The sequence below is a fragment of the Callithrix jacchus genome, chromosome 1, assembly GCF_049354715.1.
Source record: "Callithrix jacchus isolate 240 chromosome 1, calJac240_pri, whole genome shotgun sequence".
NCBI lineage: Eukaryota > Metazoa > Chordata > Mammalia > Primates > Cebidae > Callithrix > Callithrix jacchus.
In genome coordinates, this window is record NC_133502.1 from 165,204,176 (window position 1) to 165,223,389 (window position 19,214).

Sequence of the window (19,214 nt, forward strand, 5' to 3'; positions counted from 1 at the left end):
CGTGGTGCTTGTCTAGCTGTGATACAGAGAAATGGACCTAGAACTCTAGAGTCTTTATTTCATTAATACTTATGATTCTTGGAGGTAGTCATGAGATGTACACTTTACCACAGGTGAACTGTGGCTTAGAAAGGTGAAGTGTCTTGCTGAAGGCCACCAGATTGTAATGTGACAGAAATGAAGTCTGAACCAACTTCCAGCTGAGTTCAAAGAGAGGGCTCTTCTCACTACCTCACTCTCAGCTTGCATCCTACCTGTTTCTACAGATTTCAGAGCTCCCTACAGCAATTGTGCAACTGGGTACATTCATATTATTCCAACTTTGTGAATACAAAATTGAAACCATGAAAGATTATGGGACTGACTCCAAATCCCACAGTCTATAAACAGCAGAGCCAAGACACCAACACAGGAGTCTGTCCCTCTGGAGCCCTAAATCCTTATTTTTCAGACTATTGCATATAAGTCACACCATTAAGACTATTGGCTATGAGTCACACCAAGATACCCCAGCATGTGCATGTGCACACACACACACACACACACACGCACACACAAGTTAAAAAGTCAGGTTCCTGGGACCTAACCTCCTCCACAGAGTAAAAGCTTCTAGAAATCGAACCCTGTATCTTAGGTTAGTCCTGTAAAACCATCAATTTTGGCACACCCTTCTGCAAGCAACAGGAACCCTCCCACGGCAATAGCTGTTGGAAAGGTCATGGGATTCCAGGGAAATACAAGATTCCTCCCAAATGACGTTCTCAAAAGATAAGACTAGACTAGATACCATAATCCATGAATCTGCCAAAATTTTATGAGATGGAATTCTCTGTGGTGGAGGATATAGATGAAGGCTTCTGATGCTGTCTTCTGCAGAAAGGGTACATGGTTCCAGTAGTTACAGGGGATTTTAAAGGAGCACCATGAGCAGTGGGAAAAGGAACATACCCTTCCCTGATATGTGCCTCAGGAGGTCCAGAGCCGTGAAGCGAGGGAAATGCCTGTGTTGGCACATGAAGCAGGAAGAGGCGAGTGACTGCTGGATGGGATGTGTCCATACCATCTTGCATCCCCTCTCCCATTCTTCTCCACTTCAGGCTTGGACCAGGTTTAAAACTCCTAATTCATTTCCTGCTTCCAGTCTTATCCCTTCTGTCCCATCTTTCATACTGACTGTCAGTGAACTTGGTAAATCCCAGCTCTAATTAAATACTCCTCTGATCAATAGCTTCCCAGTACTTATAGAAGAAATATAAATTAGCTTCTCTGGCATTCAGACTTCATAATCTGGTCCCTGGTTACCTGTCCAGCAACATTTACCCTCTCCTCATATCTCTATCCACTAGGCACAGGCCTTGTTTCATTCCTTGTACACAGAATCTCTGAAAACAGATTCTAAACTGGAAAGTTACATGCAGGAGGTTTATTGATAAACCCTCTTGGGAGATCATCGGCAGACAGCAAGGAAGGGCTAAGCTTGGTGGCTCACATTTGTAATCCCAGCATTTTGGGAGGCACAGGCAGGAGGCTTGCTTAAGCCCAGGAGTTTAAGACCAGCTTAGGAAATGTGGCAGAACCCTGTCTCTACAAAAATTTTTAAAGTTAGCAGGGTTTAGAGGTGCATGCCTGTGGTCCCAGCTACTCAGCAGGCTGAGGTGAGAGGATATCTTGAGCTACAGTGAGACATGATCAAAACCGTGTGTCAGAAAAAAAAAAAAAGGGCAAGCGAAGGAGGGGGCATTTGGTAAAAGGAGAGACTGATCTACAGTGTGGGTCTAAAGCCTCAGTTGATCCTACAGGGGGCCCTTGAGCTAAGAAGGCCCTTTGTGGGTGTCCTGAATGCAGGCAAGGCATCCAGGCCTTTGCATCCCCCCACAGCAGCCAGTCATTGATAAGGGCTGCTGTCTGGAATGGGATATACTTGGGTTAGCCAGTTCCCTGTGGTCGAAGGCAATGCCTAGCCACTGACGGCCACAGCTGGAGGTGGGTAGGCTGGCCCTGAAGAGGGGACCTGGGTGTGGTACCTGCCAGCATGTCTCTGAATCCCTCACCATGCTCTTCCTTCTGCCTGGGATGTGCATTTCTAAATGCTTACCTGATGAAATCCTAAGAATCTTTGTAAACTTTTCTCATTCATTCATTCATTCATGTATTATACAAGGTTACTGAGTGCTTACCATGTACCAGGCACCATGCTAGGTGCTGGGGAAACAGCAGTGATATGAGGCAAGGTCCTGACTTCGACTTCCAGAGCTTTACATTACCACCTTTGTGAAATCTTCTCTGCTTGCCCTACTAGAATTAATTCCTTTTCCCTGTGAGCATATTGGCTAAATCTTTTAACTTATTGATCTTAATTATCAGCTTCACGGTCTCCCAGAGAGACTATAAGGTTTTAAAGTAAAAGGCTTAAGATTTATTCATTTCTCTTTAGCCCCAGCACAGGGCCTGGAAGGAGATTGTGCTATGTAAATATTTTCAAATGAAACACAGAAAACACCCAAAGGCTTAGACGCAGTCTTCACCAATGAGTAGTTTTACTAAGAACCTCCTCAACAGGGCACTCTTCTGTCTCCCCAGCTCTAGGTCTCCATTCCAAATCCTTCCTGTTCAGGTATGTAGCACAGGGACAAAGAAGAAGGGTGAGGTGCTGCCAGGATTATCCCTCCCTTGCTAACTTGGAGGAGGTGACAGGTTTATGGGAGGAGAGAATTAACAGTTCCTGAAGCTCTAGGGAGAAGCTCTGGGGAGACTTGCCACTTTTGAATCATGGAAAGAGTTGAGAATCCTGGGAAGACATTAAGGGTATTAAAATATTAATACCCTGGAAGGGAGAAGAAGAAATGGGAAGTGAGAGGAGGAGATAAGGCGGAAGGAACTGAGAAAGCGAGAGAACAAGAGATAAACAGGGAAAGAAACTGCTGAGAAGGAAAGAGACACACAGAGGCAGAAACACAGAGTCAGCTGCAAACAGATGAAGGGATATAAAGGTACAGATGAACAGACAGAAATACAGAGCATTACAGAAGGATACAGGTCACATATAGAGAGAGGAAAACAAAGGCAAATGGAGGAGAGAAAGGATGTGACAAGATAAAAGTGAAAAGACAGAACTGGAAAAAGAAAGCCAAGAGAGACACAGAGGCATAAGAAACAGATTAAAAGAGGAGACAGCATCAAGGTAAACGGAACAAATGTGTAAGTATGCAGAGGAGAGGAAGAGAAGGTGGGAGGGGGAGCGAGAAAAGGAAATGGGAGGAGACAGATGCAGAAAGACAGAAAGAAAGGGAAGAGAAAGACACTGAGTAAAGAAGAAAACAGGCCAGGTGCGGTGGCTCACACCTGTAATCCCAGCACTTTGGGAGGCTGAGGCAGCTGGATCACTTGAGGTCAGGAGTTTGAGACCAGCCTGGCCAACAGTGAAACCCCATTTCTACTAAAAATACAAGAAATAGCTGGGCGTCGTGGCTTGTGCCTGTACTCCCAGCTACTTGGGAGGCTGAGGCAGGAGAATAGCTTGAACCTGGGAGGCAGTGGTTGCGGTGAGCCGTTACACTCCAGCCTGGGTGACAGAGTGAGACTCTGTCTCAAAAATAAAAAAATAAAAAAAAAAAAAGGAAAGGAAACACAGAGCCATGGAGAGCAGAGAGGGAGAATGACAAAGAAACAAGGAAAAGGAAGCAAAAAACAAGCAAAAACATGTCACCTTTCTCTGGAACCTAGAGACAGTTCAAGCTATAAAAATACAAAGGCTGTCTGCTTTTCAAAGGATTGATTCTGCATAAACATCAGTTACATGAGGGGAACATTACTTAAAACACAAAGACCTGACACAGGGGCTGCTATTAAGTCAAGAGAAGTGATTGTGTCAGGCTGGAGAATGGAGAATCTGAGCAACAGACAGAAAAAGAGCTTAAGGCAGACACTGGCGTTTTCTTAACTTGGGAGCTCAATCCTTCATCTCACTGGTAGAACCCAGGGTTTAGGGTCTGTCGGATCTTAGAACTGCCCCAATGGTTGGGGGTGGGGGTGGGGAGGCTCTAAGGGAAGACTGGAAGAGCACTGGGGGCGGAGGCAGGCTGGACTGATGGACAGACACTACCCTTGGGCATCAGGAGAGAATCCCTGATGGTGAGAATTACAGCTTTGTCAGCAATCACCAAAATTACCAACATCACCTTCATTATTTAGGATTTCCTGAGCAGCTGCTATGTGCTAAGCATGATGCAAAGTGTCTTTCCTGAAATATTCCCTGTAATTTTTTTTTTTTTTTTGAGACGGAGTTTCGCTCTTGTTACCCAGGCTGGAGTGCAATGGCGCGATCTCAGCTCACTGCAACCTCCGTCTCCTGGGTTCAGGCAATTCTCCTGCCTCAGCCTCCTGAGTAGCTGGGATTACAGGCACGCGCCACCACGCCCAGCTAATTTTTTTGTATCTTTAATAGAGACGGGGTTTCACCATGTTGACCAGGATGGTCTCGATCTCCTGACCTCATGATCCACCCGCCTCGGCCTCCCAAGTAATTTTTAACAAGAGCTGTAGAAATGACACAGTTTTACACCCAATGTGCAGCTGAAGAAACAGGCTCTTAGGGAAGTCATGTTACTTGCTCCGGTTCTCTATGGCGTGATTCAGTGAGGCCAGGCTGTGCACTCAGATCTGCGTGACCACAAGTCCTGAGTGCTTGAGTTAAGCTTCAACAACTTGCTCTGTGCCTTGGGTGAGTCTGAGCCCTCCTAACAGTAAGGCCAGTAAGAATCTGTGTTCAATCTCTCTGTCTTAGCAGAGGAGGGCAGGATGGGTACAGCCTGTGCATTCTTTATGTACCTCCCACAGCATGATTCCTGGCCCGTGCACATGGTCCACAATGGCCTCAGTCCGTGCAGGAATAGATGAGAGCACAGTGTTTAAGTTTAACTAGACCTGCCATAACAAGTACCATGAACTGGGTGACTTAAAACAAAAGAAATTGATTCTCTTTTTGTTCCGAAGGCCAGAAGTCCAAAATCAGTGTTTGGCAGAGCCCTGGTCCCTCTCTAGGTTCTAGGAGAGGCAATCCTTCTTTGCCTCTTCAGAGCTTCCCATGGCTCCCAGCTATGCTTAGCTTTCCTTGGCTGGTAGCTTCAGAACTTCTACCTCTGCTTCCATCACCACATAACCTCCTTGCTTGTGTGTCTGTGTGTCCGCTCCTCTTCTTAAAATGACACTATTCGGGCTAGGTGCAGTGGCTCACACCTGTAATTCCATCACTTTGGGAGGCCAAGGCGGGTGGATCACCTGAGGTCAGGAGTTTGGGACCAGCCTGTCCAACATGGCAAAACCCCATCTCTACTAAAAATATAAAAATTAGTTGGGCGTGGTGGTGGGTGTCTGTAATCCCAACTACTTGGAAGGCTGAGGCAGGAGAATCACTTGAACCCGGGAGATGGAGGTTGCAGTGAGCCGAGATCACGCCATTGCACTCCAGCCTGGGCAATAGAGCAAGACTCCATCTCAAAAAAAAAAAAAAGAATGAATAAATAAATAAATAATGACACCATTCGTTGGAGTTAGGTTTTGCCTTAATCCGTTATAACCTCATCTTAGTTATATCTGCAAAGGCCCTATTTCTAAATATGATCACATTCTGAAGTTCTGGTAAACACAAATTTTGTGGGGACACAATTCATGCCCTTCCCAGGGCACAGGGGCACGGGCTCACATTCACGTGGTAGCACAGAGTGAGGACTAAATAAAACACCTCATTCCTTGGCTCTTACCAAAGTGCTCCTAACACCACACTGGCCCTTCCCACTCCAGACACTTCCTGTGTCATTGTGGTCCGTGCAGGGTATGAAAAATCTTAGGGAAAGGAACTTGATGAAGTCACTCTCTGTATTATCTGTGCGTTCATTTGGGAGGAGAAAAGACCAACTCCACAGGAACCGTGTGGAGGGTTTTCAACCACTCTACAGAAAAGAGCTTGGTGAACTTTTCCATACAGGGCTAGAGAGTAAAGATCTTATGCTTTGCAGGCCACACAGTCTGTGTCCCAATCACTCAACTCTGCTATTGTAATACACAAACAATCATAGACAACATGCAAAATAAAGAATATAGCTATGTTTCACTAAAACTGTATTAAAGATGGGTGTAGTGGCTTATGCCTGGAATCCCAGCACTTTGAGAGGCTGAGGCGGGAGGATTGCTTGAGCCCAGGAGTTCAAGACAAGCCTGGGCAACAGAGTGGGACCCTAACTCTACAATTTTTTTTAAAATTAGCCAGGTATGGTGGTGTGTGCCTGTAGTACCAGTTACTCAGGAGGCTGAGGTGGGACAATTGCTTGAGCCCAGCAAGTTTGGCGGGGGCTGGGGGGCGTCAAGGATTCAGTAAGCTGTAAGTGCTATTGCACTCCAACCTATGTGACACAGCGAGACCCTGTCTCAAAACAAACAAACAAACAAACAAACAAAAAACCTGTATTTACAGAAAGAGACAGCCAGATGAATTATTTTCTGTTTTAGATGTGAAAACCCTGAAGTTGGTGTTGGAGTTAGGATTTGAACCCAGGTAGGTCCAGCTTCACATTCTTTCTCCTACACGAATCTTCTGAAATTCAGCCTTCTCATCTGTAAAATGGGAACAATATCTGTCTCATTCTCAACTCTGTAAATCACCAAGAGGACATAATAACATGATATAGAAATGTACTTTCCAAACTAAAAGCGAATGCAAACTTACTCGTTATTTATTCATTCAGTAAATATCTGAGTACCTACTGGGCGCCAGGTCCTGAGCTGACTATCATTGTGGCTTTTCTTTGGCCTTCTAGTGTCTGTTTCTGTACCTTTATGACCCAGATATTGTGCAAAATGTTTTCAAACCTCTCTCTATCTCTGACATACAAATTATTTTTTTTTCTGTTAATACTGGCTCCAAAACAGAGTTAGCCGGACCCCACCAGATGATGAGATGGCCATCCCCTCATTACCTGACCGGTCAAGTGCAAATGCATCACCTGGGCTCCATTTGGCTGAGTCAGCCCAAGCCCCACAGAGGGTGAGCATTTGCAGGGTGGCTGGGAACAGATGCTGATATGGCCTGCTATTAATAAATACCAGGAAAGGTCTGTGTCACTCATAGAGAGATGTGAATGGATGACACCAAGCCAAGACAGTGACAAGTCCCCCACTGACGCAGACTAATCATTCTCTGGTAATAGCCAGCAGCCTGGTTTCCTGAGCTCCCTGGGAAGTAGGAACCTAAGACAATATCCTGATAACATCAAGCTCAGTTTTTTTATTTTAAAGAAAGAAAGCTTTGTTGAGATCTAATTCACATACCATATGATTCACCCACTTAAAGGGTACAGTTTAAGTAGGGTACAGTTTAAGTGATCAATATTTGAATATTTTCATCAACCCAAAGGGAAACCCTGCCTCTATTATGAGTCCCGGCCATTTCTTCCCAATGCCCCTATCGTTGGGAAACCACTCATCTTGTGTCTTTATAGATTTACCAACTCTGAACACTTCATGTAAATTAAGTCATACAATATGTAGTCTTTTGTGACTGGCTACTTTCAGTTAGCATAATGTTTTCAAGGTTCATCCACGTTTCATCATGTAGCACGACTTCATTCCCTTTGTATTGCCAAATGATATTCCGTTATATAGATATTCCACATTTTATTTATCCATCACTAGTTGATGGACATTTGAGTTTTTTTCCACTTTTCAGCTACTATAAATAATGCTGCTATGAAGATTCATATACAGTTGTTTATGTAGATACATGTTTTCATATATCTTGCGGCTCCCCCTGCCTTAGGATTTAGGGAGCCTTCTCAGCCCCTAACAGCACGAGCCACAGTGTAGAACAGTAGATAAGAGGGCAAATTTGTCTGGAGTCAGACTGCCCTGAGGAGGAATCCCCGCTTGACTCACTATGAGACCTTGGGCAAGCCTCTTTTTTTTTTTTTTTTGAGACAGAGTCTCACTCTGTCACCCAGGCTAGAATGCAGTGGCATGATCTTGACTCAGTGCAACCTCTGCCTCCCAGGTTCAAACGATTCTCCTGTCTCAGCCTCCCGAGTAGCTGGGACTACAGGCATGAGCTACCATGCCCGGCTAACTTTTGTATTTTTAGTAGAGATGGGATTTCACCATGTTGGCCAGGCTGGTTTTGAAGTACTGACCACAGGTGATCCAGAGACCTTGGGCAAGTCACTTAAAACTCAAGCCTCCATTTTCCCATCTGGAAAATGGGGATATTATTACCTAACTAGCAGAGCCAGCATGAGTAATAGATTAGAGCAAATGTGTCAAATGCCTGGTACACAGTAAGAGCCCAACAACTGGTAATAATTAGTACCACCTGAAAGTCCCTCAAAGTTGCAAGAACCATGCCTTGAGAATGTGGAAGAGCTCAATATAGAAGAAGATATGAGATCTGAGACCCTATGTGGTTCATTTTCTCACTTGAAAATGTTCATTGGTGCTGGACTTGTTCTGGGCACTCAGCTAGGTTCCTGGGAGACAAAAGAATGGATGTGACATAGCACGGGCTAGGCAGGAAGGAAAACACTAACCTAGAAAGATAAGTGAGGCCCCAGGGCCACAAAGAGGACTCTCTCCTGACAGACCTTGGAAGTAGGAGCTCAGAGAAGGCTTTTTGGAGGAGGTAATATTGAGACTGAGACCTAAAGGATGGGTGGAAATTAGGTAAAGGGGGATAAATAGAGTGGGATAAAGAAATTCTAAGCAGGGAGAAAGAATATGCTAAGGTAGGGGAGAGAGAATATCCTGACTGAGGGGCTTCAAGAGATGCAGAAAAGCTGGACTGTCAAGGAGGAGGTGGGATATGGCAAAGGATGAAGCAGCAGGGGTGCCAGGAGCCAGGCTAGAGGAGATTCCTGTGTGCCAGGCCATGGTGATTCTGGACTTTACCCTGGAAGCTACGGGCTGCCACCCAAGGGTTCAAAAGCAGATCTGTTTTTATTTAGAGGAATACCAAAGATGAATAGTTTACACAAATCATTATGGCAATAATAGTTCAAGCTTTTTGTGCATTTATAATATGCCAATAAATGGTTTAAGCACTACATGTATCAACTCACTTAATCTTCCCCAAAAACACAGTGATGTAAGTGATATATCCCCATTTCATAGAAGAAAGAAACTCCTACTTTTAGGCTGTTTTGAGACCAGTTAAGGATAACATAGGTAAAGCATTCGGACAGTGCCTGGCACAAACAACTTTCAGGGGAGGAATAGGGTGATATGGGACAAGCCAAATCTACAGGGAGGTAGATTTGAGCTTTTCCAAAGCCAGAGATATTCAGCAAGGGAACATTCTCTTCCAATTTACTGCTCCAGCCTCTTCAGAAATGCAAACTGAGGAGGGGTGGCCATTTCCTTGGGATAGTTGTGGAGGGAATCAGGCCTCCAGGGGAGAGGGTGTACAATATCCTGGTGATAACAACATTCACGAGGACTAATAACTATTGAGAATCTGTGACAGGAGAACTTTGGCTTAACATAGATTATCTCATTTAATAATTGTCATAGTCCTATGGGATCATGCTATTATCCCTGCTGTATGGTTTGCCTCTATGTCCCCACCCAAGTCTCATGTTGAATTGTAATCCTCAGTGTTGGAGGAGGAGCCACGTGGGAGGTCATTAGATCATGGCAGGGCATTGGGTTGGGGGCAGGAGACTTCCCCATTGCTGTTCTCGTGACAGTGAGTGAACGCTCACAAGATCTGGTTGTGTAAAAGTATGTAGCACTTGCCCCTTGTTCTCTTCCTGCTGTTCCAGCCATGTAGGACCTGTCTGCTCCCCCTTCCCCTTCCACCATGTTATAAGTTTCTTGAGCCCTTCCCAACATGCTTCCTGTACAGACTGTGGAACACTGAGCCAATTAAACCTCTTATCTTTACAAATCACCCAGTCTCAGGTAGTTTTTTATAACAATGCAAAAACAAACTAATACATTAGATTTTTCAATTTGAAAAGATATTGTCACATGCAGGACTTGGCATTTACAGAGGTGAGAGGACTGGCAGTGAGTCCTAGTGGCAGAGCTGGGTTCCACCCTGCGTGTATTTGACCTTGGACTCTTTCATGTCCTGCCTTTCTCCTTAAGAGGTCATTCCATCCAGAGATTCTGGGACTGGTGTTTTAGCTGACACTTAACGTTCTCTTTCCTCTAGTAATTATGATTTGCACTAATTTAGGTTGAGATATATATATATATATATGGCTATTCTGAGTGATCTCATTACTTCCTGTGAGTGCCTTGCGCTTCCGAGTAGCCTGTAAGCTTCCTGCATGCTGAGAGTCCTCCTCGGTCACATCCGTCAATGCACTGGGCATACTGCAGCTGTTCACTGAATAAGGACAGGTGTTGAAAGAAGAGAAGGAGAGCACAATAAGGCGCATCAGCTGTGTGGTCTTTAGAACAAAGAGAAAATGATTGTAAGTCTGTTGTCCATCTGTGTGATGGAGGCAATAATATTTGACTCACAGAATTGTGGGTCAAAATTCAAAGAGTTAAAAGATATGAAAGTCTCTTATCTCTAGGCCCAAACACATAAAGATCCTCAATAAAGGGCTGTTGTGTTTTGGAAATGAGTTTGTTCATTTAACAAATATTTACCCAACACTCACCCCTGGAGTTGGAGGTTGGGTATATACACAGCCTTGTTTTATTGCACCTCATCTTATTACCCATTGCAGGTATCATTTCTTAAAAATTGAAGGTCAGTGGCTACCCTGTGTCAAGCAAATCTAATCAGTGCCGTTTTTCCAACAGCATGTGCTCACTTCATGTCTATGCGTCAGATCAATTCCCACAATATTTCAATATTGTGTTACTATCTCTGTTATGATGATCTGTGATCAAAGGTCTTTGATGTGTCCATTGTAATTGTTTTGGGGAGCCATCATTGCACTCATATAAAGGTGGCCAACTTACTTGGTACATGTAAGGCCTCCCTATTCACTGAGACACAATATTGAAATCAGGTCAATCAATAACCCTACAATTGCCTCTAGGTGTTTAAATGTAAGGGAAAGTCATACATCTCTCACTTTAAATCAAAAGCTAGAAATGATTAAGGTTAGTGAAGAAGGCATGTGGAAAGTCAAGACAGACTGAAAGCTAGGTGTCTTACACTAGTTAGGCAGGTTGTGAATGCAAATAAAAAGTTCTTAAAGAAAATTTAAAGTGCTACTTCTGTCAACACACAAATGATAAGAAAGTGAAACAGCTTTATTTCTGTTATGGAGAATGTTTTAGAGGTGTGGATAAATTAAGCCAGCTACAATATTCCCTTAAACCCAAACTAGAGCAAGGTCCTAATTCTTTTCAATTCTATGAAGGCTGAGAGAAGTAAGGAAGCTGTGGAAGAAAAGTTTAAGCAGAGATCATAAGTTTTAGAAAAGAAGCAATCTCCATAGTGTAAAAGTTCAAGGAGAAGCAGCAAGTATTGATGTATTAATAGAAGCTGCAGCAAGTTATCAAGAACATCTAGCTAAAATAATTAATGAAGGTAACTACATTAAACAACAGGTTTTCAATGTAGATGAAACAGCCTTGTATTGGAAGAAGATGTCATCTAGGACTTTCATAGCTAGAGAGGAGAAGTCTGGGTTCCAAGATTCAAAGGACAGGCTGTCTCTCTCATCAGAAGTTAATGTAGCTGTTGAAGCCAACACTCATTTACCATTATAAAAATCCTAGGGCCCTTAAGAATTATGCTAGATCTACTCTGCCTATGCCTGAATGACAGCACATTTGTTTACAACATGGTTTACTGAATATTTTAAGTCCACTGTTGAGAACTCCTGCTCAGAAAAATGAGCTGTGATAGAGATGCACAGGAGGTTAATGTTGTTTTCATGTGTGCTCACACAGCATCCTTTCTGCAGCCCATGCATGAACAAGTAATTTCAACTGTCAAGTCTTATTATTTAAGAAATATATTTTGCAAGGTTATAGCTGCCATAGACAGTGATTTTTCTGATGGATCTGGGCAAAATAAATTGAAAACCTTTTGGAAAGGATTCCCCATCTTAGATGCCATGAGAAACATTTCTGATCTATGGGAGGAGGTCAAAATACTGATATTAGTAGGAAAAAGTTGATTCCAACCCTCATCGATGACTTTGAATGGTTCAAGACTTCAGTGGAGGGAGTAACTACAGATGTGGAACTAGCAAGAGAACTAGAATCAGAGATGGAGCTTGAAGATGTGCCTAAATTGCTGCAATCTCATGATAAAACTAGTGAGAAGTTGCTTCTTGTGGACGAACAAAGAAAGTGGTTTCTTGAGTTGTAAACTACTGGTGAAGATGATGTGAATACTGTTGAAATAATAATAAAAGATTCAAAATATTACATAAACTTAGTTGATAAAGCAGTGGCAGTTTGAGTGAATTGAAAAAAATTCAATTTCCAAAAGAGTTCTGTGGGTAAAATGCTATCAGACTATATCACATGCTACAGCAAAATCTTTTGCGAAAGGAAGAGTCAATTGGTACAGCAAACTTCACTGCTGCCTTATTTTAAGAAATTACCACAGCCGCCTCAACCTTCAGTAACTACCACCCTGATCAGTGAGCAGCTGTCAACACTGAAGCAATACCCTGCATCAGCAAAATGATTAAGGCTCACTTAAGACTCACATAATCATTAACTGCTTTTTTTTTTTAGCAATAAAGTATTTCGTAATTAAGGTATGTGCATTATTTTTTAAACATGACGCAACTGTATACTTAGTAAACTATAGAGTAAAAAATAACTTTTATATCCACTAGGAAATAAAAGTGTTTATGTAACTCACTTTATTACGATAGTTGCTTTATTACAGGGTTCTGGTAGCTAAACACGGTATCTCTGAGGTGTGCCGATATACAGAAAAAAGCAAAACAAACATGGGCTTTGTCCCTCTGGGGCTTACAGGTAGTTATTGAAATAGTCACTCAGCAAGTACCTGCCTCAATATCAATATGTGTGTCTCTACCTATAGCTATGTCTATGTTATATCTGTATCTATATCTATATGCCTATTCCCCTATCTATAACTAAATTCATAAATACAAACTGTGGTAGATACTTTAAAAATACTGAATACAGTAAGATCATATGGCAGAGGGGGCAAGCTAATCTAGGGATTTGGGAATGGGAGTGTGAACTGAGGCAGATTTCCCTGGACAGAATCAGGCCCTGAACTCGAACCAGCCTGTGGCCTGGCAGGGTTTCATCAAACCCAGGCTGTCCCCAGGAGAGTTGAAATGGTATGTGTCCTCTACTTCCACCCCCACCACGCACGGTGACCACAGAGTCCATCTGATTGCAGAAGCAATCATTCTTCTGGCAAAAAGTAATCTTCTCCTCCCTGTACTTGTTCTGACTACTTAGTCATAGAAATTCTCCTCCTCACTTAAACAAATTTACAAGAAAAAAAATCTCATTAAAAAGTAGGGAAAGGACATAAACAGGCACTTCTCAAAAGAAGACATTTATGCAGCCAACAAACATGTGAAAAAAAGCTCAACATCACTGATTATTAGAGAAATGCAAATCAAAACCACAATGAGATACCATCCTCCACGCCAGTCTGAATGGCAATGATTAAAAAGTCAAGAAACAACAGATGCTGGTGAAGTAGTGGAGAAACTGGAATGCTTTTACACTGGTGGAGGGAATGTGAATAAGTTCATCCACTGTGGAAGACAGTATGGCAATTCTTCAAGGATCTAGAACTAGAAATATCATTTGACCTAGCAATCTTATTATTGGGTATATATCCAAAGGAATATAAATCTTTCCATTATAAAGACACACACATGCGTATATTCATTGCAGCACTATTCACAATGGCAAAGACATGGACTCAACCTAAATGCCCATCATGGTAGACTGGATAAAGAAAATGTGGTACATATGCACCATGGAATACTATGCAGCCATAAAAAGGAAGATCATGTCCTTTGAAAGGATATGGTTGGAAGTGAAAGCCATTATCCTCAGCAAACTAATGCAGGAACAGAAAACCAAACACTGCATGTTCTCACATATAAACGGAAGCTGAATAATGAGAACACATGGACACGGGGAGTGAAACAACACACACTGGGGCCTATTAGGGGGCTGGGGAGGGAGAACATCAGCATAAATAGCTAATACATGTGGGGCTTAATACCTAGGTGATGGGTTGATAGGTGCAGCAAAACAGTACAGCACACGTTTACCTATATAACAAGCCTGCATGTCCTGTACAAGTATTCTGGAACTTAAAATTAAATTTTTTAAAAAAAGAAATTCTCCTCTTTACCCACCCCTCTTTCTCCTACCCTTTGCAAATCTCACCCTTATTTTGACAAAGAAACAAAAGTGTTTCAGTGGCAAATGCTGAAGCTTGAGGATTATTTATTCATAAGTTACCCACATGGAGTCACTGAGAGCTCCTCCCACCTCTCCATGCAGACAGAAGCAGCTCATTAAGATGGGGTCCACAGGTGGGAAGTCCTGGGGTCTCAGGTGTGGTTGCCCAGAAAGCCAGCACCTTCCCCTGGGTGGGAGTGTGCTTTGCTGCTCAGGAGCATAAGAGACTCTGGTGATCTGGATGGCAGAGGGGCTTGCTGTGAGCCAGGAGAGCCCTGTATAAGACAGGAAGGGGACTGGCCTGGAGGTTCAGGTATGGCATCAGGGTCCAGCTCAGCCTCCCTCTGCTGTGTGTCCCTGGGTGACCCTCTAACCTCTTTGGACCTCAGATTCTACATTTGTACAATGATGGGGTGATCTCCAAGGGTTCTTCCACCTCCAATTTCTAATAACATTATGTGGCTTCCAAAGAAGGCTGACAACTGCTTGCAGTTGTCAATTTCACTTTCAGAAATAAGGTGAAAATGGAAGACTGGAGAGAGAGATAGAGATAGAGAGAGACAGAGAGAGAGAGAGAAGGAGAGAAGGAGAGGAAGAGAGGGAGGGAAAGAGAGAGAGAGAATTCAATGTTTTGAACCTGAAGAAATCAGGGGACTGTGTCACTGAGAAAGCAGCCCTGGGCTCAAACCTAGGCCCTGCTATTCATTAGCTAAGAAAACTAACAACTTATTCAACCTCTCTGAGCCTCAGTTTCCTCATACATAAATTGTGGATCATAATACTTAATTCTTAGATTTCATGAGGATTACATTAGATAATAAAATCTCCATGAAGCCTGAACTCGAGTGCATTAAATAGCGTCTGGAACACTGTGCCAGCACTCCGATTTGTATTGGACAAATGAATGAATGAATGAATAAAAACACATGTGAAACACTACAAAGTACTGAGCCCATAATGAAGACCAATACACTTCCTTGTATTGTTACGGTAATTCTTACTAACAATAGGCTTCTTTTCACCAATCCTGAAAATTACTCAAGCTCTGAGAACAAGGATTCTTAACTTGGTGTCAGGATCCATTTTCCTGTCTGCTGAAGCCTATGAAAGCTATGGGCTACAACTTAGTCATGTTTCTATATGGATGAAATCAAATAAAAAGGCATTCTAAAATAAACCATTTATCAAAATGTATTTAAAAATCAATTATAACACAATCTATATGCTCCTTTATCAACATATTAAGTAAAAATATCTAGTAGCAGATATAGCAATAAACATACACTCAAAGCAGTGATGAGGACAAAATATATTTTAAGACATTACAACAAATGAAATATGATTTAAGATCATATTTCTATTGGTGACGAAGTCACAGGTGCTGCTAACACACCTATGTTTGTAACAGAAAGACATGTTAAATTTCAGTAAGTGGCCGGCAAAAGTAAAGATGTATTATTTTCCCGTGAAATTTCATGAACCTCCAGCATAGACCCCAGATTAAGAGCTGCTGCCTATAATGACACTTTGTTGGAAAAAGATTTTCTCTGTATAGCTGTTACTGTGAATATAATCAGAAGCTTGGGTCCAGATAGGAAGACAGGAAATTAAAACTCAATTATCATCACACCAAAATAATTCTTCCCTGAAGGGCACATGTGATGTGCTGAATGAACAGACCTGGGCTTCAGAAAACAAACAAACAAAAGCTTTCAGGGTTTGCCCTTGCACAAATGACCTCCCATTTCTGAACTTCAGTCTTCTCATCTGTGAACATGTCGTGGTAATGTTTCCTCCAAGGGTGGCTAGAGAATGGGTAAAATAAATAAGACAAAGTTCTTGATGCAAATATGCAAATTCTGGCCCTTCTATGTCTCCCCTCCTGTTCCTTCTAGGGCAAAATAAGTTTATTGCAGCCATCTATGCCTAGACCTGCCATAGGTACCATGGTGGGGATGAATTTCTGAATTTCGTGAGCACTTACTAGGTGCTAGCTCTATGCTAGATACTTGATACTCACAGGTGCTGAGCCATGACCCCTGCCTTCAAGAAGGGCACAAGCTGAGGCAGAGATAGCAAGTAAAGATTTACATGGTGAAGCTGAGTAGGCACATATTATAGATGCATAAAGCTGTGTCGTGAGGTCCTCAAAAGGAAGTGATGACTCTTCCTGGGCTAGCTAGGGAAGGCTTACTAGAAGAGGTAGCCACACATGGATCTTGAAGAAAGATGAGGACAATAATGATGAGGAGGAGAAAAGGAAGAAAAAAGAAGAAGAAAGATAGAATGGGTGCTAGAGGACAGCACAGAGTCACAGAATGTGGAAGAGGAGGAGGAGGGAGGTGTGTTGCATAAATACCCAGTGAGCCCACTATTAAGGTATAGGATAGTTAGGAGAAAAGGGAGCTCATGGATGGTGCGGTGGCTCATGCCTATAATCCCAGCACTTTGGGAAGCTGAGGTGGGTGGATCATGAGGTCAGGAGATGGAGATCATCCTGGTCAATGTGGTGAAACCCAGTCTCTACTAAAAATATAAAATATTAGCTCGGAATCCCAGCTACTTGGGAGACTGAAGCAGGAGAATCGCTTGAACCTGGGAGTTGGAGGTTGCAGTGAGCTGAGATCGTGCCACGGAATTGCAGCCTGGTGACAGAGTGAGACTGTCTCAAACAAAAACAAAAAAACAAAACCAAAAGAGAGCTCACCAGGCCCGGTCACGTGTGTTTTATAGATGTTTTCTAGTTCACAAGGTGGATCTCATTACCCCATTTTGTAGATAAAGAAACTGAGTCACTTATAAATCCATAATTTCCTAGTGGAAACCTAACAGGAATGCAACTGTTTCAGACTCTGAAGTCCACGTTCTTCTCCCAGAATGCCACTTGCTGAATCTGAGTTGGAATCCCAGTTCTGCTTCACACCTCACTGTGTGACCTCTTGAAGGTCACTAGTCTATCTGACTTCAGCTTCTTTATTTGTCAAGCGGAGACTATAGCACCTACCTCTCAGGACTGACATTAAAACAAAAATGTTAAGCCACTTAAAGCACCACATGCATTGCTGGGCATAAAGCAAAAATCCAACCAGTGTAAATTCCCTTTTACTGTACTTCTTAGTTTGCACTTGGAATGGCTACTGCCTTTGCGTGGTGTTGACAGGCTAGTGGAAAGTGCAATTGCCCAAAAGATTCCAGCTTATGTAAAACATAAGGCAGCTCCACTGCCTACAAAGAGTTGGTTTGTACAATGGAAATCACAGGCAGTAACAGGCTGGGTTCAGTCTGTCAGCTACTTGCAAAAATTTTAGTAGCATAGTGAGTTATAGAAATTAAACACTAGTTAGTAAATTCATTTGCTGGATAAGAACTATTTGATGTTTCAAAGCATCAAGAATATCTGTAGCACAACTTAATGAATGGAGTTTTTATGTGGTGAAAATCACAAGATACCAATTATCATTAATAATTGTAAAATTGTTAAGTATTCAATGCCTCAAGTGATGATTCCTAATTTCCTTTGAAACAATAACAGAATTATCAATCTATCCATTCATCCATCCATCCATCATCCATCCATCCATCCATCCAACCACCAATGCATCCATCATTTCATTTATTATTACAAAGATATTTATTAAGTACCTACTCTTCCTGGCCCTGTGCTCTGAGCTGTTGGATATGAGTAAGCTATAGTCTCTGTCCTCAACAAGGTCAGCAGCAGTCTTGCAGAGTAGAAAAGACACGGCAAAAAGACTATTAGGGAGGTCTGCCGGAGTGCAGAAAGGGAAGACGTTACTTCCAGTTTGGGTTTAGGAGAGTGAGTGAAAGTTAGTGTATGGATTTTAAAAGACTTCAGGCTTTTTGAATCTGAACTTTTGAACCATGTGATTAAGTACACTTGTTACAAGATAAATAAATATTTTATTTTTTTAAAGATCAGTGATGCCACTGAGGGAGAGGTGACAACAGCGAAGCTAGAAAAAAAGGGGGAGGAGAGTGAGAGAGGGTCGTGGACTGAAAACAGTCATTATGTCTGAGCTAGTGTCATGAGTCTGGAGGCAGCAAACAAGAAACTGGGAGATTGCAATCAAAGTGAGGTGAAGGAAATAAAAACCTTGAGTGTAAACTATTCTCCAAAAGCTTGCCTATGTCTTAGTTTGTATTTATTTGACAAGAAGATATTGGCTGACCATGGTGGCTCACTCTTATAATCCCAGCACTCTGGGAAGCCAAGGTGGGAGGGTCACTTAAGCCCAGGAGTTCAATAGTGAGCTATGATTGCATCACTGCACTGAAGCCTGGGTGACAGACAGAGACCTTGTCTCTCAAGAAAAAAAATAGGTATTCATTTTCATCAATCAAGTTGGCAAATATTCTTGTCAAATAATAATTCTCAGTGCTGAAGGGGGTATAGTGAAATTTTCCTATTCCACATGTGGGAGTATATATATCTTGCCAACATTTATGGAAAGCAATCTGGCAAAATGTATCAAAACTCTTGAAGTGTTCATACACTTTGACCAAGTGATCACAGTAATAAATTCTAGAGGAAAAATAAGCAATGCAGACGATGACATATGCACAAGGATGTTCATCACAGCATTGTTTATAATGCAGTAAAATGAAAATGTTCTAAATATCTGACAGTGAGGAAATGTTCATCAACATATGGTTCATTCCCACAGCAAGATGTTATGTCAAAGTTTAAAATCATAATCTCCAGATATAACTAATAATATGGAAAAGTTTGTCATAATATTAATTTTTTTAAATGCAGGAAAAATTATTTTGATGGAAACACATGAATGCACATGCCCATATAATCCAAAAACAGATGTTTT

General features: G+C 42.3%; 1 protein-coding gene across 7 annotated transcripts in view; it reads right to left on the minus strand.

Annotated features, from left to right (window-relative positions):
• Window positions 1-19,214, minus strand: part of ASTN2 (astrotactin 2) — a 1,016,905-nt gene that overhangs the window by 446,854 nt on the left and 550,837 nt on the right. The window lies entirely within an intron of this gene.